The sequence below is a fragment of the Triturus cristatus genome, chromosome 1_2, assembly GCF_964204655.1.
Source record: "Triturus cristatus chromosome 1_2, aTriCri1.1, whole genome shotgun sequence".
Lineage (NCBI taxonomy): Eukaryota > Metazoa > Chordata > Amphibia > Caudata > Salamandridae > Triturus > Triturus cristatus.
This window is the reverse complement of record NC_140580.1, coordinates 183,757,932-183,782,332: the sequence shown is the minus strand read 5'-3', so window position 1 is coordinate 183,782,332 and position 24,401 is coordinate 183,757,932. Positions and strand designations below refer to the sequence as shown.

At 43.0% G+C, this 24,401-nt stretch overlaps 1 pseudogene; it reads right to left on the bottom strand.

Annotated features, from left to right (window-relative positions):
• Positions 1 to 23,650, bottom strand: part of LOC146867032 (uncharacterized) — a 119,317-nt pseudogene extending 95,667 nt beyond the window's left edge.
• Positions 23,651 to 24,401: the final 751 nt, after the last annotated feature.

The following is a 24,401-nucleotide window of genomic DNA, read 5'->3' as shown; positions in this document are numbered from 1 at the left end:
CAGAGAGGAGCAGATTATAACCAAAATCAAGATATTTACTGATGTAAGTGGATACAGAATACATCATACAAAATCAGAAGCCCTCCAAGCTCCAAGTTAATCTTACCTATTGGTATGCAGCCCCACTTCCTAACCTCTCTTCCTACTAGATACTTTGGCATCTTTGTGCCTCATACTTTTTCAACTCAATACTTAACAACTCTCTATAAAGTGCAGCGTCTACTGCAGCAATGGCAGTCTTTTCCCCTAACAATTGTTCAACATATAAATCTGATTAAAATGATGATTCTCACGTTGTTTCTTTTTGATCTTTCCAAGGTCATGATTAAGGTTCCTCAAGTACATTTTAATGAAAATGATCAGATGTTGCACCAATTTGTGCGGTAGGGGAAGAAAGCTTGCGCTATGTTGTCGGCCTTACAACTGAACTTCGAGGACGGGGGCTTAGCATTGTCTCATTGTAAGAAATATTATCAAGCTGCCTTTCTAGATTTGATTATTCAGGCAGTAGTATTAGTATTATGTAATCAACTTAACTATTTTCATCTCAAGCGAATGCTACTAAGAAATTATATTTAGCTCTCCCATTTTCTCAAAATTCCCAAACTTCCAAAACACACCAGATACCAGTCTCCCCATATATTGTTTTTTAGATATACTCAACTCAAAAAAGAGTTTCATTTTCCTCAATTCCTTCTTTCCATACCAATAAGTGATTGTGGCCTGCTGGGCTTACAGGTAGAGACCAGAGTCCTTAAAGGATGGGAAAAGGTGGGAATTTATAGATTTAGTAACTTTACTCTGCCGGTACTATGAAATCCTGAGATCTGTTGGTAACTGGCAATCCCACGATCCCTTCTGTGCAGGGCCGGACTGGCCGTAGCGGGCACCGGGCAATCCCCCGGTGCGCCGCACGGGTGGGAGCCGTTTTTGGCCCTGTAACAAAATCGGCTGAAAACCGGCCCAGGCAAAGAGCTCAGCGGCACCCCCAACCCCCCGCGGGGGAGGGATGGGGGCGGCCGAGCACTTTGCTACTCCCGTTTTGGTTCCCAGTCCGGCCCTGCTTCTGTACTGTTTTTTTCCTACCGCCAAAGCTATCATTTTATGCAAAGTATACAGCCATCAATTAATTCAATAGAATTCACTATTAGTCAAGCATATTTTATTATTGGCTTGATAGGAGTGGGCAACTGGTATCACATTCTTCAGCAACAACTTTATGCAACAGTTGTCCCTGCTGCTTTAACTTAGATTGAAGGCTTGAGGGATTGACTTGCACACTTGGAATAGGTACAATCAAATGGCTCATAAAGCCATCAAAGAGACACATTGTAAAAGAATGGCTTTTTTTCTAAATGGATGCTTTATTTTACACCATCTCGCATCCACAAAATGTTCCCTACCACTCCTGGACAGTGTTTCAGATACAGACATAATACAGGAGATTGGCTACATGGATGTACCACTCTTTTCCATTTTTGGAGGAAGGTATTTCAGTGTATCAGTGCTAAACTTCAGGTGGCCATGACTCCAGATCCCCTTGGAGCCCTATTTGGAATGTTGATAGCACAAAATGTCTCTGTATATCAACAGCTTTTATTTATAGCATCTCTGGTGGCCAAATCTCCAATATTACAAAGGTGAAAAACCATGGAAGTTCCTACTTACAATTTCTATGTAAACAAAATGAAACAGGTTAAATTGAAAGAAATACTTTATGCACAAAGAGTGGGGGCACTAAAAAAATATCAGGATATCTAGGATAGTGAGCCTAGCGAAGGCTTAGATAATGCAAATGACATATGGCTTTAGAAAGCCATCATTTCATTGATATTTATGAAAATCTAACATAAGAATTTTGGATAAAGGACAATTGTTGTCTATCTTCTTCATGTAATATTTATTTCTTTTTTCTTCATTCTTGTGAATAAATTGCTACTCAGATTTTTTCGACGATTATTTCATTATTTGCATTGTTATTAACCATTTCAACCTGATCAACGAAATAAAATATTTAAAAAAAAAAAAAGATTTTTCCATACCTTGTAATGAGTCACGACCAGCGAATACAAGACGCAGTGCCAGAGATGGCTTGAAATTAGGATTTTGCAATGCACAAAGCGACCACTCAATAAAAGCACTAAGTCTGTGGACTTCCTTATTAATTCAATACCAGTCTCAATTTGAAAACAAAAATCATGCAAAAGGCTCATCTTGTCTGGGATCAAATATCATTGTCTCCATCGTGAATCTGTTTTTCAATAGTAGCCAGCTTCAGTACGACAGTACACCTGCAGATTCTATTTCACCTCATTGAAAGCATTGTTCTTCCATCCCAGAGATCCGTCTGACTCTGGTGTAGAGTATTCTTCACGTTCTAGCAGGCCCTCCTTTAAATGTTTTCAGGAGTTTGACCGAATAAATGTAACACTCAACGATCTTCACTGGTCTTCTCCTCTTCCTTCCTGCATCATCTTCAGGACCTTCTAGATCACCTACAAGGTGGCTGAGAATGCTACTTCACCATAGCTAGTACCAAAGATCAAGACTTCCAGCGGGCTACAATAAACATAAAGTACAGTCTGTCCTTCACTTAAGAAACAAACTGAAGTCCTTACACTTCAAGAAACACCTTATCAATGGATGAACCTTTAGTTTTGCAGACCTATCTGAACAGTGCCTCCCCCGTCTCTTGGTATCCCCACTTCAACACTCCAGCCATTCTCTCCTCATTCCCGCATTCACTCTACTAGAGAACGTGTTACCCCACCATGCCCCATCCCTACTGTGAGATACTGGGAGCTCTTAAACAGTAATAAAGTGAAAACCCAATACTAGAAAAATCCCACACTAATTTAGAAGAGTACATTTTTTAAAATTATTTGACACCATTACAACAACAATCCAATCAGTAGAACTGTAGATATGCAATTTCAAAGATTTAAGTCAAATACAGCATATTGTCATGCAAGACATGGGGAAAGTCACAAGTTCAGGCAGCCCACGATGGAGCATGGGCTGGTACAGGGACCAGGTTAATCCTGCTGAAGAGTTACCTTTTAAAAGTCCAATGCGAAGAATCTAGTTCAAGGTGGAGGAGGAGGCCATGAGGAACAGGAAGAATGCAGTGGATGGTCATTGCTGTAGCTGGAGGAGTAGAGTCGGCATCGCAGATGGTCGTCGATGTATCACAAAGATCCGGTCGTACATCACTGACCGTCGTTGCTAGAGCTTTGTGTGGCAGTCACCATGGGCTGTCAATGCTGTAGAGAGTTGTAGAACCTGTGCTGCCGGTTGTCACTGGTGATTGCTGTAGCACGAAGAGTACTCAGAGCTTCACATTGGTAGTTGTCGTGGGCGGCAAGTGCTTGACACAAATGTGTTAATTCTCAGAGAATCCAAAACTGAAGGATTTCTCATTTTCTTACAGGAGAAGCTCAACTGATACCAAGTCCAGGTTCCAGGAGTGGGGAGGCACATTTTGTGGGCCAGAACTCACTCTAGCAGAGCCTAACAGGGCTCTAGCAGGTCCATTTGCAGGTCCAGGCAGGTCCAGTACAACACGTCAGCTGGGAGGCTCTGGAACCTGTTGGGCCCCTGTAGCTTTGAATAGGAGATCAGTTAGCTGACCCTTTGAGGCACTTCAGGTAGCCTGGGACGAAGGGAACAGGTCCAGTATTCGTTCTCAGGATAGGGCAAGCATCAAGCAATAGGGCAGTCCTTCTTTTAGGGTATATTTGGATCCAGGAGTGAACTGAAGAGTGGATGTGGGGGTTCACTATTAATACCTGGTGCCAGATTTAAAGTGGAATAAACTTCTGGAGTCCCCCCTCACCCCACAGATGGTTGTGGAATTTCCTTTCTCCTGCCCAGGTCCCAAGATGTCTGGAGAAACAAGCACCTGGTGTCAAGTTCTTTGTTAGTGTGATGAGGCAGCTCCTTTGAAAAGTAAGTGGGGCAGGGAACAGCATCGCCCTACCTATTCTAGCAGGATGGCTCTCTCTCAGCCACACCAAGATTCTATTGTTCACTGTCTGGATCCTTTGCACATTCCTGATGGGGGAGCAATTAATAGGCTCAGGCAGCTGGAAACTCCTATACGGCCTCACAAAGTTTAGGCAGAAAAAATGCCAACTTTCTAAAAGTAACATTTTCAAAATTGTAATCTAATATCCAACTTTTTTATTCAAGATTAAAGAGGATATTATATTACAATTTATTTGAGTTCAAATGGGACATTTCTATCTGCTCCGGATCAAAAGTTAGCACATATTAAATGCAATAAGGTAATCCAGTGCTATTCTATTGGAAAGGTAGGCCTCACAGTATTAAAAAACAGTACATGTAAGACTTGGAAGTGCATGTCCAACATTTTAGATACAATGCACCCTTCCATGTGGGCTCCTTAGGGCCTACGTTAGGGGTGACTTAATTGTTCTAAAATAGGAGGATTAGGCCTGGCAAAAGGTGTATTTTATCAGTTGGATTTCGGAGTTTAAAACACCTATTTACCTAATTTGTGCCATCCTATCCTCTCCCTGCTTAACCTGCACATGCACGTTTGTTGCCATCTGCCTGTCAAGCCTCATCTTCATCTTCTGCTAAGCCAAATCCTGCTCATGTTTCTGATTTTCCTCTCATCCCCACTGCCAAGTGACTCTCCTTGTATCTTTACAACTGACACAATTTGTTCTCATGATTCACAAAAGTTTCCATTCTGTCTTCTGTCATCTTCAACCTCAACATCTTCCAGAACTGGAGATCCAGTGCCTGCTGAAGCTCAGCACAATCAAGACAGAAATCCTGTTATTTGCCAAGAACAACAACCAAGAAACCATACAATCTTGTCTCAATCAGATGAACCTTGAATTTCAATGAATGCCAAGTCACTTGGACACCAACCTAACCACCAATGAAACATATTAGCAAAAATAAGAAAGACTGTCTGTACTCACTATCTCTTCTAAAGAAAGTGGAAACGTTTCTTCCAGAAGGCTACTTCAGAACAGCTTTTCAAGCTCTCATATTCTTGCATCTAGATGGCGGTAAAGCCCTCCTCCATTCTCTTTCAGACTTCACACTGGCTTCCCTGTAGGGCATCCTACATGCTGCAGCTCATGTCATCAAGGGCCTGTAGAAATATGTAGACATCACCCCTATCCTGAAGGGAGTCCCTTAGCTTGCTTGCTTTATCTGGTGGTTCTCTACCCACACAGCCAGGACACCATCAGATTGCAGACTAAGAAGTGTAAAAAAGATCATGAAAAGCAGAAGTCCTTTTCCATCTATACACCGTGAATCTGGAACAACATCCCCATATCCATCCAGACCACTCCGATGCCGGTCTAATTTAAGAAAGAGTTGAAGATGTGCCTCTGTAAAGAACATTAGATCTCAATGGATTAACAGCTACCTCTCATATCAGTTGTTGACTTTATGATTGTCTTTGACCTTCTACAATGCTAAGCAGACTTTTTGCTAGGTTTTACTTAACGATTGGCAACATATTTCAACATGATTTAAAAGTAATCAGTGAAAAATTCTATCCAATCCAATTGAATATTTATTTATTGTTATAAGTTAATATAAACCTTCACAATATTGTATAATAATAATAATAATTCCCATTTGTAAAGCGCGAACAATCACCCGTAAGGGTCTCTAGGCGCCGTCGGGAAGATCAAGCAAGCTATTGGCCAGAGCCACATGGTGCTGGGCTAATCTGCCGCCGGCATCGGGGATCGAACCGTGATCCCCAGATTCCGGAGTCAGTCGCCCTGGCCGCGGCGCCACACTTCTTCCTGAGGTAATTTACAATTAATACAAAATAAATGTGTTTGCTTTAAGATACATCGCCTTTGTTAATGATCCCAGCACATTTGTTATGATTAATATAGATTAATAAGACATGTTTAAAATTCAAATCTTTTTTAACCCCTTCACTGCTAGGCCTTTTCCTCCCTTTGCTAAGCTTTTTTTTGTTGGGGTAGTTTGCACTTAGGCCCCTGTAACTTTTTGACCACATAAGGTATCCACGCTAAATTTGGGTCCTTTTCTTCCAACATCATGGGGATTCTAAAGGTACCCAGGGTTTGTGAATTCCCCTGGAGGGGACCCAGAAATTTGCCAAGATACAGTGTCATTTTAATTAGGAGACTGAGGGGAACGCTGTGGAGTAGGAAATTTGTGCCCGCACAGTGATTCCACACATAAATATGTGGAAAATGTGTTTTTTTCAGCTAAATTTGAGGAAAACATTGGGGGATCCAAGAAAGCCATACCACGCTGAACTCCCCGGGTGTCTTGTTTTCAGAAATGTGTGGGTTTCATAGGTTTCCAAGATGGCCACCGAGCCCAGGGTCAAAAACCCAGGTGACTCCCCTTGCAAAACCAGGTTGTTTGTGATAGGTAATTTTGATGTCTCCTCAATACCATTTGGGACCTTGCCTGTCGAGGGTACTTGACCCACCCACGCAAGTGAGGTACCATTTTTATCAGGAGACCTGGGGGAATGCTGGGTGGTAGGAAATTTGGGGATCCGTGCAGATTCCAGAACTTTCCACCACAGAAATGTGAGGAAACTGTGTTTTTTTTTACAAAGCTGAAGATTTGCAAGGGATTCTGGGTAACAGAACCTGGTGAGAGACAGACAAGTCACCCCATCCTGGATTTCCCTGGGTGTCTAGTTTTCAAAAATGTATAGGTTTCCAAGATTTCGCTAGGTGCTGGCAGAGCTAGGGTTCAAAACCTACAGCTAGGCACTTTGCAAAAAAAGGGTCAGTTTTCACTGTGAAAATGTGGTGTGTCCACGTTGCGTTTTGGGCCCGTTTCCTGTCACGGGCACTAGGCCTACCCACACAAGTGAGGTACCATTTTTCTCGGAAGACTTTGGGGAATGCGGAGTTGGGTGAAATTGTGTGGATCCCCGCAGATTCCAGAACCTTCAGCCACAGAAATGTGAGGAAAATGATTTTTTTTTACAAAGTTTGAGGTTTGCAAGGGATTATGGGAATCAGAACCTGGTGGGAGCCAGACAAGTCACCCCATCCTGGATTCCCCTGGGTGTCTAGTTTTCAAAAACGTATAGGATTGCTAGTTTTCCCTAGGTGCCAGCAGAGCTAGGGTTCAAAATCTACGCTAGGCACTTTGCAAAAAAAGTGTGGTGTTCACGTTGCGTTTGGGCCGTCTCCTATTGCGGGCACTAAGCCTACCCACACAAGTGAGGTACCAATTTTATCGAAAGGCTTTGGGGAATGCGGGGTGAGTGGAACTTTGTAGATCCACGCAGATTCCAGAACTTTCCACCACAGAAATATGAGGAACATGTGTTTTTTTTTACAAACCTTGAGGTTTGCAAGGGATTCTGGGTAGCAGAACCTGGTGAGAGCCAGACAAGTCACCCCATCCTGGATTCCCCTTGGCGTCTAGTTTAAAAAAATGTACAGGTTTGCTAGGTTCCCCTATGTGCCGGCTGCGCCAGGGCCCAAAATCCACAGGTAGGCACATTGCTAAAAACAAGTCCATGCCAAGTGGGCTTTCTACCGCCCTACGGGGGAGTCGTGGGGGAAGGGTTTGCCCCAATATGCCCCCAAGGGCAGGAAGGCTGTGGCTATTTGTTTGGGGGGTGGGGGCATTGGTAAGCCCATTCTGGGAATCCCCCACCACCACGCATAAAAAAAGCCAGCGTAAATGCTGGTGCCTAATGGGCTCTCTGATGCCCCCTGGGGGGGGCAGATAATGGGCTATTGCCCTCATCTGTCACCTGAGGAGCAGAAAGACTATGGCATTTGTGGGGGGGGGGACATTGGCATGGCCATTCTGGGCAGCCCAAAGCCCTCAATTAAAAAAAAATATTCCCTGATGCCCATTGGGCTTTCTGCCCCCGCCCGGGAGGCAGATAAAGGGCTTTTGCCCCTATCTGCCTCCCTGGGGGGGCTGAAAGACTATGGCAAATTTTTCTGGGGTGGGGGCATCGCCATGTCCATTCTAGGCAACCCTACGTTTATAAAATAAAATATCTGTGGTGCCTTGTGGGCTTTCTGCCTCCCCCCAGGGGGCAAATCAGGGGCTACTGACCCATCCAACTCCTGGGGGGGCAGAAAGACTGTGGCTTTTTTGGGGGGGGTGAGGGCATTGGCATGCCCATTCTGGGCAGCCCCCACCCTGAACTTTGGGGGGGAAATCCCTGGTGCCTAGTGGACTTTCAGCCCCCCAGGGGGCAGATAAGGGGCTATTGCCCCATCTGCCTTCCAGGGGGTCTGAAAGACTGTACCATTTTTTGGGGAGGGGACATTGGGGGGCAGAAAGACTGTTTGTACCCATATTATATGGGGGGAGCAAAGGCCCTTGCCCAAGGGGCCGCTCCCCCCTCCCTGGTGGCTAGTGGGTGGATTCCTGCTTGGGGATCGCCCTCCTGGGGTGATCCCCAGGCAGGGATCCACTAAGGAAGGGTACCATTGGATAGGGGAGATTCTCCCCTATCCAATGATACCTCTCTCAAGTGTTTCGGTGCTAGGGGGCTGAGATAGCCCCACAAGCACTGAAACAATGAAACTGAAACTAAGTTTCAATGCAATGATGTCAGCGCGCCATGCGCGCGATCGGAATTGCAATGAAAATGGAAATTGGCTTCAGGAGTTTGGGGTAGCTCTTCTCCAACCTCCCGAGGCCAATAAAAAAAGGGAAATCCCTCTGCTGTCTGCAGCAGAGGGATATAGTGCCCCTGTTTTCATGACAAATGGTTCCGTCATGAGCACAGGAGCACTGGTGCTCGTGACAGAACCATTCCGTCATGAGTACCCAAAGGGTTAAAATGATCAAATTGAAGCCCAAGTATTTGTAAGTGCTGACTTCTTCTATGGTTGCATTACCCAGCTTGATTTTTAATGAGGCATTGGGATTGTTTCCTATAGACATGATTTTAGTCTTTGCGATATTATATTCCAATTTGTTCAATTTTGTAAATGCCGCAGTTTCTTTAATTATTCTTTGTAATCCCGCTTCCGTGTGACTGAGCAGCACGATATCACCGGCGTATGACAGATGGGATATCATTAATGGGCCTAATCTTGGAGTGTGTGAGTTTACTTGGTCCTGTTCGATTATTAAATCAGCAGTAAAGAGGTTAAACAGATGTGGTGGTAGCCCCGCGCCTTTGCATAAGGCCCTTTGCAGTTGGTATTTTCCTTGATATTCTCGTACCATCTCCCACCTTAATTTGAATCCATGTGTCTGTATATAGCCTTTCAATTGCTCTTAAGATCCTTTCTTGAATGCCCCATCGTCTTAGTTTTGCCCATAGAAGGGGTCGGTCCACCCAATCGAAAGCTGCTTACAGATCAGAAGCAGAGTTGTAATTTTTTTATTTAGACGATTACATATTTCTGCAATTATTGCAACAGTTGTCATGTTAATTGAGGTGCCGTACCCTTTCCAAAATCCTGTTTGTTGGGGTGGAATCGACCATTCAATTAAATCTTTAAATAATAGTGATGCATAACATTTTGCTTCTGAGTCAATAAGATCTATTAGTCTATAATTTGCTGGCTTTGTTATATTCCCCCCTTAAAAATTGGGTTTACTATTGATCCCCTCCAACTATCTGGGAACATGCCTGTGTTTTCCACATCTTTAAACAATGCCATTATCGGGTTAGCCCAATATTTTGGATGCCATTTATATATTGCCTGTGGAATGCCCTTTGGACCTGGGGCACTGTCGCTTCTGCCAGCTTTAATCACATTTTCAACTCTTGAAAGAGTACAAGATGTATTATCTGAGGCAATTACATGCTCAATACGAGGCAATGTTTGGATACTGCTTGTTATATGTGTCTCAGTGGCTTTGTTGGTTTTATTTAATTGTAGTTGCTCTTCATTGGAGAAGACTTTTGTCAAATGAACTATCCAATCTTGTTCCTTAACATTTGATGAAACTGTTGCATTAATTATCTTGTTTAGGCCATTTATTGTTGTCCAGAAAGCTTAAATATTTGATCGTTTGCAGTTTTGAAGTAGCTTTATCCAGAACTCTTCTGTCCTTTATTTTTTTTTCCTGCCAGACATGTTTCTGATATTCCTTCTTCAATTGTTTTAGTTTTTCCCATGTGACTGCTTGAGTACCCAGTTTTTTTTACTGTCCTCATTTCTCTTCTAAATTCTTTTTTAAATTATTTAGTTTTCTGATATGATGGATGAACGAAGTTTTTAGACCTTCTCAATGTTGAATTTGGTTTTTGGTTTGTCAATTCTATCACAAATTTAGTCCAGGCATTTAATGTCGGAGGGGAAAACGCTATACTAGCGTCCATGATCGTTTTAGCTTTATCTGCAAGTATTCCAACAGTCACCACACTCAGTCAGGTCCAAGTTATATTCAGCAAAAGAGCAATTCCTTCTACTTGTGTATTTGTAAATGCAGCCCAAAGATCTGACATTATTTTTAAAAAAATGCTCATGCCCTAACAATCTCACTGACGGCCTCCACAGTGAGTATTCAACTAGAGAAGGGAGTATGTTCAATCATGCCCTCAGAGGTCCCTAGGAAAACCATCTGGACTGAATTGGTTTTCTGTTTACACCACTCTAGTGCTAAGGACGTTAAGATCATATCTTCAACAGTGAAATTATTCAGTCCTTAAAATATCCCACAGGGTCACAGTAGGGGAATCACGCTTTCCTAAGGGAGCATCTTGTTCACCTATATTCTGTAAATTCGAGATTGAGATTAGTTAGTCTGTGTAAGGCACATCCTCACAAATCATGTAAAGTCACTGAGCTCTTGTCTCATGTATTTGGGCAGCAGAAAGAGGGAAGCTGTTTAAATCTGGTCATGTGCCTTGTGTGAATGAGTGCTCAAATTGCAATAATGTCTAGATGTCAAAAGAGTGCAGAGCTAGCCTGATTCAGGTCAGAGACATTGGGGAACATATTAATTTCCACATTTTCAGCCAAGAATTTTCAACAGCATACCTTCCTTTCTTTCTGAATGTCAAAATTCCAATAACTCACAATCGAAAACAATATGTTCATACCAGATAACATTTCATTTCACCAACACTCACATTATACAAATCTCCCAAACATGAACACTCTGAGTTACACTGTACACCTGTATATTTTACTACCCCTACGTCATTTGTTCTTGTCCCATCCACTACAAGTGAGGTTATATTACCTCATAATAAGAACAAAGCAGGAGGATCCCGAAAGCCAGCCCCATCCACCCTGGGTGCCATAAAGAGGGCTGGCACTCATGGCTCCTCCTGTTGTGTTTCCTGAATATGGGACGAAGACGTGGGAGGTCCCTGCTGGTCTCAAGCTGTTTTAAGGCTAAAGAGCCCTGCTTTGTTTAGAAGAACCCTTCTTTGCTGGGCTTCGAGGGCTCTAGCCTCCTCCGAGGGGACAGCGTTGTCCTGAACAGATGATTGGTGCAATATTTCTCCCAGAAGTGGCCCCGGTGGTTCCCATTTAGGAATCAGGGAAAGGCCACACACATTTCTTCTCCCTCTTTATATGTGGGTGGAGGGAGTGTTCTATCAGATACGGAATGCACTGTTTGAGTTTGTGCATGCACAGTGAAGCTGGTTTGAACCACACATGCACACATTTTCATTTCAGCCATGGAGAACTGTGCCTTTTTCCTTTGTATTTAAACACTTCAGTTAAGTGGATTTTGTGGCACTTGGCAATTATTCTCTAGATGTTGGTTGCAGTCGCTCCCTTTCTATCGAATCATGGGCAAACATGCAGAGAAAAGAAGGCCCACTTCCCCTTATCCTTTGCCTTCTTCACTCTCCTACTTCAAAGTGCAAGAGTGATTCTTGGGAGGATGAGGAGGAGAGAATTAGTACAATTGTCATCCAGACTTTGGAAGCCTACAGTACAGGTACTTCCTCTGCAGTTCCAGAGCAGAAAGCTGCAGAGACTGTTCATGATTCTGATGACTCTGATTCTGGTGATAGTGCTTCCTCCTCCTAAGTCCTAAAGGGTAAATATCTCTCAAAGCAGACGATGGGGGATTTATTGGCTCATATAAGAGGTAGTATGAACTTTCCTGCGTTAGAGAAACTAGGAACTTCAGATGAGATTAGTATCTGCTGAGACAGTTCCAGTGGCCATCTAATGTGGGTTTGCCCATTCATCAGTTCAATTTTGATGTTGTCAAGCAGAACTGGAAAGACCCTGATGATAATTTTGCATGGAGACTGTTACCTGATAGCCTGCATGTGGATTCGGTAGTGGCAAGTCTAGCAGGCCACTCTTTTATGGCAGAGGATAATATGCTAAAAGATCCCTTAGACGAAAAAGAGGATTCTGCATTGAAAAATGTATTTTCTGGTTCGCATGCAGCCTAGAGAGTTGTTATATAAGGATCTTACACACCTCAAACTCTGACTACATGCTGTAAGAATTTTTTATGGTCATTCAGGAACAATTGGATTGTCTCCCTCTTCTAGAGGATATGGGAAATTAGATTGAATTCCTTTCCGATATCTCAGTTGATGTGGTCAGATCGACAGCTTTGACAAACAGGGCATGTATAGCACCTAGAGGGAACGTTTATCTTAAAGACTGAAACACTGATGCAGACCAGAGGTTGCCTGCAATCAAGATGCCATTTGAGGGTTCCAGACTCAACTGAAGGATAAGCTCCATCGTATTTTTGAAGAGTAGAACTATTCATCTTCATTTCAGTGACAATCCTCTATGGGTTCCAGTTCTTCAAATTCAAGGAACTTTTTTCGTCAGCATTCCAGGAGACAGCAGAATCAGGAGTGGTCATCGAAGTTCCATGTGAAGTCGTCTGTCAAATCTTTCAAGAAGCAAAAATAAGATGCCAATGTCAAGAATCAGCGGTCTTGACTATGCTGAGAGGAGGGTGATTCCCTTAAAGATTGGAGGTCGGATTCAACAGTTCATTTTTCAATGGAAAAAACCTTCTTTGGACAGATGGGTTCTTCAGGACTTTTCCAGGGGATACAGAATAGACTTCTGATCAGACCCTAGGCCTATGAGGGCCATTGATACTCCTTTGCCTCTAGATCCATCCAAGAAGTAAGCCTTGCTGAAAAATATTCTAGATCTGTAGAGGAAAGGAGCAATTTTCCCAGTCCCCAGACAGAAGAGGGGTCAGTGGGTATTCTCCATTGTATTTCTGGTCCTGAATTCATCAGAGGAATATTGTCTGGTGATAGATCTGAAGACACTCAACACTTCCACCAAAGACATCAAGTTCAATTATGAGACGTTACAGGGGATAATTCCATTACATCCTCAGAATTGCTTCCTTATTACACTGGATCTTATGAATGCATATCTTCACATTCCGATTGCCAAGTCTCATCACAAAGTCTTGAGGTTTGCAGTACAGGATCAGCATTGGCAGTTAAAGATCCAACGGTGTTCACAAAGTTGAAGGCACATCTTCACTTCTTAGGGATTTATGTCTTTCCATACTTGGACAACTTTATAATCCATCTCACATCAAGAGATATGATTTTGCAGTTAAGAGACAAAGTTGACTTTGGCCCAGCTGAGACTTTTTCTCACTTTTCCAAAATGCAAGCTAACACAACTCAGAACCTATTGTTTATAGTAGTTTGATCCTGAACAGATCCTGAAAAGGTTTTTCTCCGACTAGAGAGAATCAATCATCCCTCAGTCTGTTCTTCAGGATTTGCAATCAAGGGAACAGGCTTCAACCAGTCGCTGGTTGACAGTATAAGGCCATGTGGTGGCATTAGTACATATAGTCCAGTGGGCAAGATTGCACCTTCAACCTCTACCATGGCATATCTACAGTCACTGATCTCCAACTTCAGATCCCCCGACCAAGTTGGTTCCTGTAACTCAGGAGGTCAGGGTCAACTTGAGTTTGTGATTAAACACTGGGAACATCTCCAACGGCAAGAGCATGTATCAAGTGCCTCCAGTAGTGATCATGATGGATGCCAGGGTGCTAGGCTGGGGAGCAACTCTTCAAGACAAATTATGTCACTTCGGATGATTTCTTCTATAAAGTCTGAGGTCTTCAAACTGAAGGAAGCTTATGGCAATTTGATGGGCAGCAAAACTCTTCCATTGCAGTGTGGTACAGAAGAATGAACAGGTAAAAACAGACAACACTGTCACAGTTTCTTATATCAGTCGTCAGGGGAGCACTTGTTCCAGGAGCCTCAAAAGTATAGCTGTCAAATTAGGTTAATGGACAAAGAAGAAGTTGTTAGGTTTATCAGCAGTCCTTCTCAGAGGAGTTGACAATATTACAGCAGGCACATTGAGCTGAAAATTTACCTCATCCCAGAATCTGACTCCATGTAGAGCAACCTTTGGATGGATTTGCAGACATTTCGGGATCCCTTTCGTGGACCTATTTGCATCAAAGAGCAATACCCTACTTCACATATGTTGTTCAGGTGTTATGTACCCCAATCTAGGCCTAGGTAGCTACACAACCGTTTTCCTCCGTTAGTCTTACCTTGCTCTGCATAACAGTTCTAGCACTGACCTTTTACTCAGTTATGTGCCGAATAAATGTCGATTGGTTTTCTTGAAACTAGCCTAATTTATTATGCATGAGGATTCTTAGAAAAGTCCCTGCACATGATGTACATACCAGGATTAACATACTCAGTATAAAAGTCATGTTCATCTTCATCCTTAGGGCGAAGGAGCTAATTTGCATAATTGCAGGTATTGATTTAGGCTCATTTACACAATCAATACTCACAACATATCGATTGTATTAGGAACCCCGAGTCTATCTTTATGGTATAAAAGCACCCTACCAACATTAGATAGACAGAGGAGAAGCTTCCACGCTGACACAAGACGCTGAGGTCCCGGCCTGCAGAAGCTACAACACGCAGCAGTCTGACATCCCTTGCAGGGTGTCCAACTCAAGAGCAAGATGGGGTCCTTCATTCTCTCCCATCAGGTAATGGGTTTGGCTCTTTCCTATGGGATTATTGACTTTACACCCACATACATGCTAGGTGCACTTAGGTACACTTAGGTAGAGTTTGCATCGTAGGAGTTTGCTTGATTATTGTCATGTTTATATGCCCGCATATATTCACTGTTTTAGCACCATGGTAGAATTCTACCTTTTATTTACTCTGTTGGTGCTTGTAATCTTATACATTTGCTTCAGTCTAATGATTGTTGCAGAAAACATGCTTTATACTAGAATGACGCAGATTCAATAAATACTTATTGAAAATGTCCCCATCGTTCATTCTGTGCACCTCTCCGAGACTAAATGACTACGATTGACTGAGCGAAAAGTACTGCACTGTTTCCACGATCCATGAAGGGTTGCCATATTCGATAGTTGCTAGAGATTATTTGCTCCTTGGTAAGGTTGGGGAGCCTATGGTGGCACTGTGAGCTAGCTGGTCTAAAGGTTAGCATATCCTTTGGGGTTGTCTGGAATCTGTTTGGACACCAATCCCTTGATTCATGTTGTCTAAATCTGCAGATCCTATGTATTTTTAGGACCTACACGACACAGATTTCTGGATGAGGGAGCATGGGGAGTGGATGCTTTGATAATCAATGGGGCCGAGACGTCTTCTCTACTCCTTCCCTCCCTTTCCATTAATCCAGACAGTTCTCAGGAGATTCCTGCTGGAGGGAGAAATCTGAACTGGCTGGCCTCAAAGGTCTTGGTTTCTGCTCCTGAAGTCCCAGGCACCTCTGTCCTCTTCAGTATTTTTGAGATTTTATTTATTTATTTATTACGGTATTTTTTATAGCGCGAACTTGACCCGAAGTTATCGGGAATCAGAGCGCTTTACATGGCACCAGTTGCATTACATAAGTACACATTCATATTTTTTTGTTAGGCACGGGGAGATTAAGTGATTTGCCCAAAATCACAGGATTTTCAGTGTCATTGTCATTGCCGGGACTCAAACCCGGTTCCCCATATTCGAGGTTGACCGCCCTAGCCGTTAGGCCAACTCCTCTCCCCGATTTCCTTCTCCTCTCAAAGTTTCTCCATTCCACTTTCATCTTCAACTCACACTGTCAGTTTGGAAGTTGAAAAGACCCATCTTCTAGCAAAAGTATTTTCCTCTTCTCTGGTAGAGGTTATTCAGAGTTCTAGAATTCCTTTCACTCTTAAAGCTTACTTTAAACACTGGAAATCCATTGACATATGGTGCGCCTCTTATAATGTGGTTGCACCTGTCTATGAATTCTTTTCTGTCTTACAGTTCCTTTTGGATGGGTTTCCCTTAAATCTTTCTCTCTCAAATCTTAGATCTTAGTGGTTTACTACAAAGATTTTAGGGAATTCACTGAACCTGGATTTATGATTAAGTCTTTGATTTCTAGATTATTTAGAGCTTTTTGGTTGCTAGGCATGGAAGAATTCCTATCTCTCCATCTTGGGAATCTTCCTACGGTGTTGAGAGCTTTACAGTCTCACCCTTTTGACCCTTTGGAAAGTGCAGACTTGAAATTCCTCTCCTTTAAAGTCCTGTTTTTAGTTGTCATTACCTCAGCTCTTAGAGTTGGGGAAATAGGTGCTTTGGGATGTACTCCTCCTTACCATAGGTTTATGGATGATGGGATGGTGTTGAAGCCTGATCCAACTTTTGTGCCTACGGTCAACTCTGTCTTTCGTAGGTCTTAGGAGATAACTCTACTGTCTTTCTTTCCTTCTCCAAACAATGCAGAGGAAATGTTGTTAAGTATTCTTGATGTTAAACAAGCTCTTTTGGTTTATGTTGACAGGTCACAGCAATACAGAAAGACTGATACTTGTTTGTGACTTTTGGACATTCTGGAAGGGGTAAGAGAACATCTACTATCGGACTCAGTACATGGCTCAAATACTTTTGGCCCTGCAAGATTTGTATTCAGGTATTCCTATCCTGGGAATATCCACCAGAGGGATCGCCACTTCCTCGGCAAACGTGCTGAGAGTATCGATCCATGAAATTTGTAGAGCAGGTACTTGGGCTTCAGATCATACTTTTGTGAGACATTATCATCTTAATTATGTTTCGCATTGTCAGACAAAGCTGGGAACTGCTGTGTTGAATGCAGCTTTATGAGCCGAGAATGAGAGACGTAGAGGTAATGCTCTCGTCCTCATCATAGTCATTGCATTCAATCCTCCATCCCTCCATTCAGAACTTTGACAAAGGGACTTGCATACATACAGGAGGAGTCAGTTTCAGGATTCTCCTGCTTTTCTCCTGTTGTGAGGTAACATCACCTTACTTGAAATGACTTTGATGAGGACGAGATGGGCAAAGGGTAATGAAGATTATCAATAAATAACCAGGGCTATGGTTTCCTTTGACCTATTGATACATAATTTCCCTTAAAGAATGTTTTGTTTACCATTGACATACACTAAAACTTATAGGGCATCATTATGAGTTGCCTTTTAATTCCGATGGACCAGCAACTACTGCTCTCAGGCCCTTCGGAATTGTAAGGACTGCGTATCTACTGCAGACTCCGTGGTTTTCACCCAAAAACATCACTTGCTTCAAAATTCTCAGGGAGTAGTGGGGTAAAAATATGGGAGGGCGAAACTCGCAGAGTTTCGCTCTGCAAAATTCAACAAAGTTACATAAAAACTCTGCGAGAATCATTGGAGTTCTGCAGAGGGCAGAAATCGGCACATCACACTGCTCTCACTTAATTTTCAAACTGGTAGCTTTTTCAGCATGAAGGGCACCATGCGTCTGCTGCTTGAGTAGATTTTCTACTGGAGCTGCAGCTTTCTCAACATGAATGGTTGCGATCCGCCACCATTGCCCATGTTGAGAAATCTCGACGGGAGGTGTTCCAGCGCTCGAAAATCACGCTAGGGGATTCAAATTCTTGCGCGTTCAAAACTTATCATTGGCAAGTCGTTTACAAGAAACAACTCAGCCGTATAGTGGTTGGCAGAGTGTTGCCGGGCAAAACTACGATGGCAGAGGGGAATTATTCTCCCACCCTAGGAAGAATAAGGCATTACTTGGGGAATCAAATGTGAAATTCTTTGTCTATGGGGGCACTTGAGTTTCACTCATATTCATCCAGCAACTCGGCCCCACGTTGGTTTGTTGCGTCCCTCCGTATCAGAAACTCTGAGGGGCGGAGGTGCCTACTGATTTTCCAAGTTACCTGTAATGAGGACTTTAGCGTTTAATTCTTGCGACTTGAAACCACCACAAGAGTAGGCCTACAACTTGAGAATCTGCTGACTTATACCAAATTAACATCATCTTGAGGTGCACATAATGCAATTTTTACTAACCGTATGCATGGATAATTATTTGCTTTGTGGAAAATATACCGCAGATGGTAATAGTTATTTTGAAATGTCAGCTTTTAAGAGACTCAAATAATTGTAGAAAAGGCATTGAAATTGGTTATGAACAGCACACTGTTCAGACCTGTTGGTATTCACGCCATTAGCGTTTCCCACTCCCCCCTGGCCCTCCCATAAAAATACCGACTTCCCCTTTACTAGGTATCACGTGTGACTGCCCAAAAGTCCACATAAAATCTGAACACTCTGCATTTTCCATCCAGTATCTGTATTTTATAAGCAGAATGCGTAATGCATTTCTAAGTAGCTAACAGTTAGCTGCAGGATGGGTAATTTGGTTTCGGTATTTGGGGCCAATCCAAACATCAAAGTGTTATTTCCCTCTTTTCACAACTTTCACACAGCATTGAAAAAAAAATGAAAGGGGAATTCGACATTGCCATCAACAATGAGGTACAGTTTCAGGTAAAATTGGGGCGGGGCTTCATTTATAGCAAGAGTTAGGCAGGCAGAAACACTGCTTGAACAGTAAGAACTGTAGATAAATAAATGGCACAATAAAAGGGAAAAAGATGTGTCATTAAATATTGCAGCTCATCTCACTACTTAAATTTCTAACGCTGAAACATGAACTTGTCAAATAACAGTCTCGCAAAAACCCAGGAAAACAGCTCCTTGTAAATAGAACATATATTCTCAACCCGAGCCACATGTCTCTGTGATTTATGTCCTTGAGAAGTGTATACAGGCAAATCGATATGTCTGTATCCTTCAAGGTCCATTGAGGAAAAGCTCTGCTTGGCTGTGCAGTGCAACTTGCAATCAACACCACTGAAGTGGGATACAGTGATGTATGCGGGATGCCTCGGAAGCGTGGGCGCCAATGTTTAGCCGGTGCTACAAGGTAATGTATCCTTTACGCTGTGTAATTGTGTATTAGATGTTTTTCTCCATATCTGTACATTTCCTTATCTGAAATTGGCAGTACTATTTTTGCACAATGCCGTCTGCACTTGATTACAACGCTGACTTCCCAGATTAAAATGGTTTTATGACACTTCTTTCCTGGGCATCTTGTCACACAGCTTTTCAGTCATATCTTCCAAGCATTGTGCACCATCTGAAGGAGGGGTGGCGGAGGCTTCTCTAGAGACAAGTGTAATGTCAAGGTTGCTGTGCATCCCTTCGCAGGGACTTCCGGGGGAATTTGGCTACAACTCTATCTCTAAGCAAAGTTAATGTAGCTTTCCCCTTTGGTTCACTCCATATGAGACTTTATCTACAAAATATATTAGGTGCACTCTGTGCCCATTTATTCCTTGAGTAACTCATTTGGAATCAGAACCGTTTCTGGGTACTGACACATGTCATGGTGTCTCTTCTAGATTGGGATTGGGGTTGGCAGGGAAGCCAATCGGCCTTCAGTAGAAACAAAGATGGCCTGGCTTGAAGGAATATTCCATCCTAGCAGCTGATGATGTAAGCTGTCCCAGTCATGGGCAGCTTCATGTTCAATCGTATTGCCTGGGTATTCTATGTCACCAATCCATTTGATGTCATAGGGCGTGCACAATCAAGTAGAATATTAAGGACAGGGTCGCCGGTGCAGCATCGGACGTGCCACAAAGATTCTGGTTACGTTCGCTGCCTGGTCCGCCTCCTCTTGCTCTTAACTGTTGAATCGTGTTCATCCTTTGCTTCACTCTGGATCCTATTGACTTGTCTACAGTGTCTAGATTTATTTCTCCTTTGCTTCGTGGCACTTCTTCATACACTAAAGGCTTTCATGTGAGTTCTAAAAAGTTTTAATGATTCAGGTTTGTTCTCCTTTAGGGGCTACTCTAATGGGATACCCATTTATCTATGTTTGGTTGCCATGTACTGCAGGATCACTTCCAGAAGCAGGCGTGCTCAATTCGACAGCTTGAGAAATAATGCTATACAGCGGCTTCTACTGCCACCTTGTAATAAGTCCATGTAGTCGAGGTGTAGTATAAAGATGAAAGGTGTATTGATACAGTACTGCAATAGCATACATTAACATAGATGTGAACATGCTGCAGAACACGTAAAAGAAACAAGCAAAGCAAGAACCCAAAGCATTTAGTGGGATATCATGCAATAAATCCATGAGAGCAAAGACATTGCATTAATTAGAAAAGATTGACATGACACGCCTCTTCCCCTTTTGTAGCAAATGAAGAATAGTAATAAGAAAATGCAAATCGCCAAACAATGGTTTCAATAAAAAAATAAATCTTGCAAAGAAGGGCTGTAGAAGAGAACAAAATAGAGCAAGGAATACACAAGAATAAGGGAGAGAATGTTTCCCACCATTCGCGCAGATGTAGGTGAGGTATCCATGCACAAATGGAAGGTCACATAGCCAGTAGGCTATCATAACGTATACCTCAAACAATGAAAATTCCCTTCCGGAAACTTGTAAACAAAGCACTGAAAAGTAAAGTATCATGTAGAAACAATGTAGGTGATGAATCCACGTTCAAGTGGAAGGTCACATAGCCCAAATGCTATCACAACGTAAACCTTGAATGAATCCATGCACAGTATATACGCACAGGAGGAATTAATACAGTAAAACACGTTCCAAATCTCTTGCAAGAAACAGTGAAAAATTCCACATACAAAGATTTGTGTGGGCTAAAACAATTTTTTAATAAGAGATACTTCACTCCGGTGAGCAACTTCTCACCCAAAGTCTCACATCCTTAGTATCATTTAGTTTAGTGCGCCCATCTTTCCAGTTAACTGACCCTCATGTATTAATAATGCCTGTAACAATTATTTTCAGCAACATGACAACCTGTGAGCGAAGAAAACACAGAAAAAAACCATGGCCCTCCAAAATATAAAGTTGTGTGCAAACTTCACGAAGGAAACGAGACACTGTCCAGGATGTCAAGGACTTAATTACAAGCAGTTGAACATGAAACAGTGGGTAGAGAACAGATGGATCCCACGTCGGATGAAGAAAAACTGCTGTTTCCAGTACAACTTAAACAATGCACTCAAACTTTACAAGTTCTGCCGTATCCTCTTCCAAATAAACAAAATGCGTATTAGCTTTCAAAAATGAACTCGCACAAGCTTGATTCACCCCTCAGGGCCAGTGGTAATACTCTGCATCCTTCATCAGTTTTTACTGCTCACATGATCCACGTCAAAACACCAAGACTAAGGGGCCCAGACTAACTTCATTAGTAAATGTAAATGTAAATTTGATACTTGTATAGCGCACTACTCACCCGCAAGGGTCTCAAGGCGCTTGTACGAATACCGCTGTGGAACCCATCCTGGCTTTCCCTGTGAGGCGTCCACTCCTGGGCACCCCCAAGGTGGAGGCCAGGCATCCTTAGCGTTGTGGGGGCCGTTGTGGAGATTAAGCAAGCTATTCTCAACGTGCTCCTCAGCGCTGAACAACGGGACGCAGACATACCTCCCAGAACTCGGACTCCTCTGCAGCCCCGATTGACAGCTGCACAACCACAGGAAACAGAGGTGACTGCACACAGCTTGATGCACACACGCCATACCGGGTACAAACAAAACGTGATGAATTAAAGATGGCGGCTCGTTATCGACGTCGCGCCGTATGGCTCTCGGCACGTCTATGTTGCAGAGAGTGTTTTAGCAGACCAGAGCTTTGCAGAAACCACAACGTCACAGAGGCTCCCACAAAGGAACTCCAGGACTCCATCACGCAGGTAGAAATGCATGTGCTGTGGGCAACTCATGCCTCATTTTCAAATTTCAAAACTGTGAACAAACTGCCACTTGACTAGGGGGTGGACAAGACAATATGAACATTTTACCAAAAGTCTCACCCCCAACAGTTCACGCCGGCACCGGATGTCTGGGTTCTTCACTCCAAATTTCACTTGCAAAACGAGCAAACTGCGGGAATAACCGTGCACCAGACTGCCCACACAACAAACAGGCTCCAACAGGCTGCATTGTGAACATCTACGTGTGAACATATTCCCAGCAGGGAGATATTATCCAAAGCTTCAATAAGGCTGGGAACGAACAGCAGAAATGACGGTGAAATACTCAGGGACACACAGCAAAGAATTTACTACTCTTGTAGGGAAGTCCACATGTGAAAAATACCCTCCCGATGTAGAGACAGGAACGCACTAGTAACTGGCACCTTTGTGTTGGGGCTACCAGTGAAGAGGTCGCTGGTGAGGCTCAGGGGTGCCAGTAAGCTTGAAATACGCAGCTCGTAGTTTCAAGTAAAATCCTTTTACCTGCACTGCTAGTTTCTTCCGTTTCCTGAGATTAAGTAATTACTTCCATCAGTGGTCCAACAGGTGGCAGGGCAGGTTCCTTCCAGATCATCACCAAATGTAATAAGTCCATGTAGTAGAGGTGTAGTATAAAGATGAAAGGTTTATTGATACCGTTCTTAGATGTAGATAGATATCAAGCATTGAGCCCCACCAGGAGCAGCCTCCTCGCTGCTCAGCCCATACTCCCAACTGACACACCAGACCCAGGCATTCCAGCATTCAATACCTCACCACGCACACCAACATTCCACAGTACATCCACACTGGCTGAGCAGCAAGGCAGGGAAGCAGGAAAGGTGTATTGCACTGAAGACCAGATACAACACACCACTAGGGCAAAAAGGTGAACTGCCGATAAGTAAGTCTTCATATCAAGTGTTTCTGCAGCGAGATAAAATGCACGGACATTTAACGTCTTCCTTGTTCATAGAAAGCATGGTGGCTCTAACTTCTCCCTGGACATCACTCACCAGTGGGTAGATTTGTTCTGGGAGTGCGAAGTTAAGGACTAGCTAAGGATATCTCTGCAGGAAAAATCATGCAGACATAAGTGTGGTTGTGGACGATAGTCAAGGACAAGACCTCTCTGCCCATCCTCTGGCTACATCGTGCTAATATTTTATGCTCTCCAATAGCTTCGGGTTGGAAATGTGCTTACTTCTGCGATGGAAGAAGAGCTCGTGGTCAGTGGTCATTCCATTTTCCAGTACTTTTTTCGGCTTCCATATTTTATGAAAACGTGGGGCCCTTTGGGTGTGAAATGACAAATGCCTGACTACAGCCATCCACATCCAATCCATAACAGATTACTGGCTTCCTGTGATGTTTTGGATCAAGCCTAGAGTAACCCCAATGCCTAAGAATTCGCACACTGCCAGTCTCCTCGGTGTGTGCAGTTTACGTCTCTCTAGGACACATCATCTGAAGAAAGGCCTGCAGACTTCAATCTGTGCCTTACCTCTGGAGTGCCTTTATTATCCTATCCCGTCCATGATCAGTCACAGAAATAATCTCCTTTCACTTCTCTTACCTGTTGGTGGGTTCCAGATATCCATGGGTTATTTTATTCTCCTTTTTTTTACCTTTGCTCTTCTGATGAGTGTTGATTTGACTCTCCCCTGGAAAAAGATGATTGATGTTTACAACTTAATGAAGATTAAACGATTTAGAGCACACGACATGCAAGTCTGTCCAAAGCTCTTCTGTTGCCTTTTATACTATGATGTTTGAAAGAATGTTGACTGTATTCATGAACTGAGGATAATTCTGCATTGCTGTGAATGAGTCGTGTGAATCGTACAGACCTGTTCTAAGAAATATAAAAACGAAATGCTATTTTGTTCCTCCCTTTTGAATTTAGTTGGAAGTTTACATTATGTGAAAGCCTTTGACGGAAACACAAAGCTCTTCCATGTTGTCAAGAACTCCCACCTGCATCTTTTTTGTACTGCTGATGACTAACCTAATGGAAGTCGCGCTGACATGGATTTGAGCAAAATTTGATAGTCTTTCTACGGCTCTGATTAAAGTCTCCTATGCAGAAGGCCACAATGCCCTGACCCACCTGCCTCGGATGTTTTTATGAAACTCTGTGCGGTTCATTCCAGTCTCCCAAGTATTATTATTAATCTTCCGCTCCAAGTTTACACGTCTTTACACTCACTGAAAGAGCTCACAGGCTCACCAAGATAAAGATATCAGCAAGCTAAAGTCATCGTAGCATGTGAAAACTTGATGCCATCAGAAAAGTGTCAGTGCAAAACAAACACTGTGCTAGCCAGACTCTGCGGGAAATTGGAACAAAAA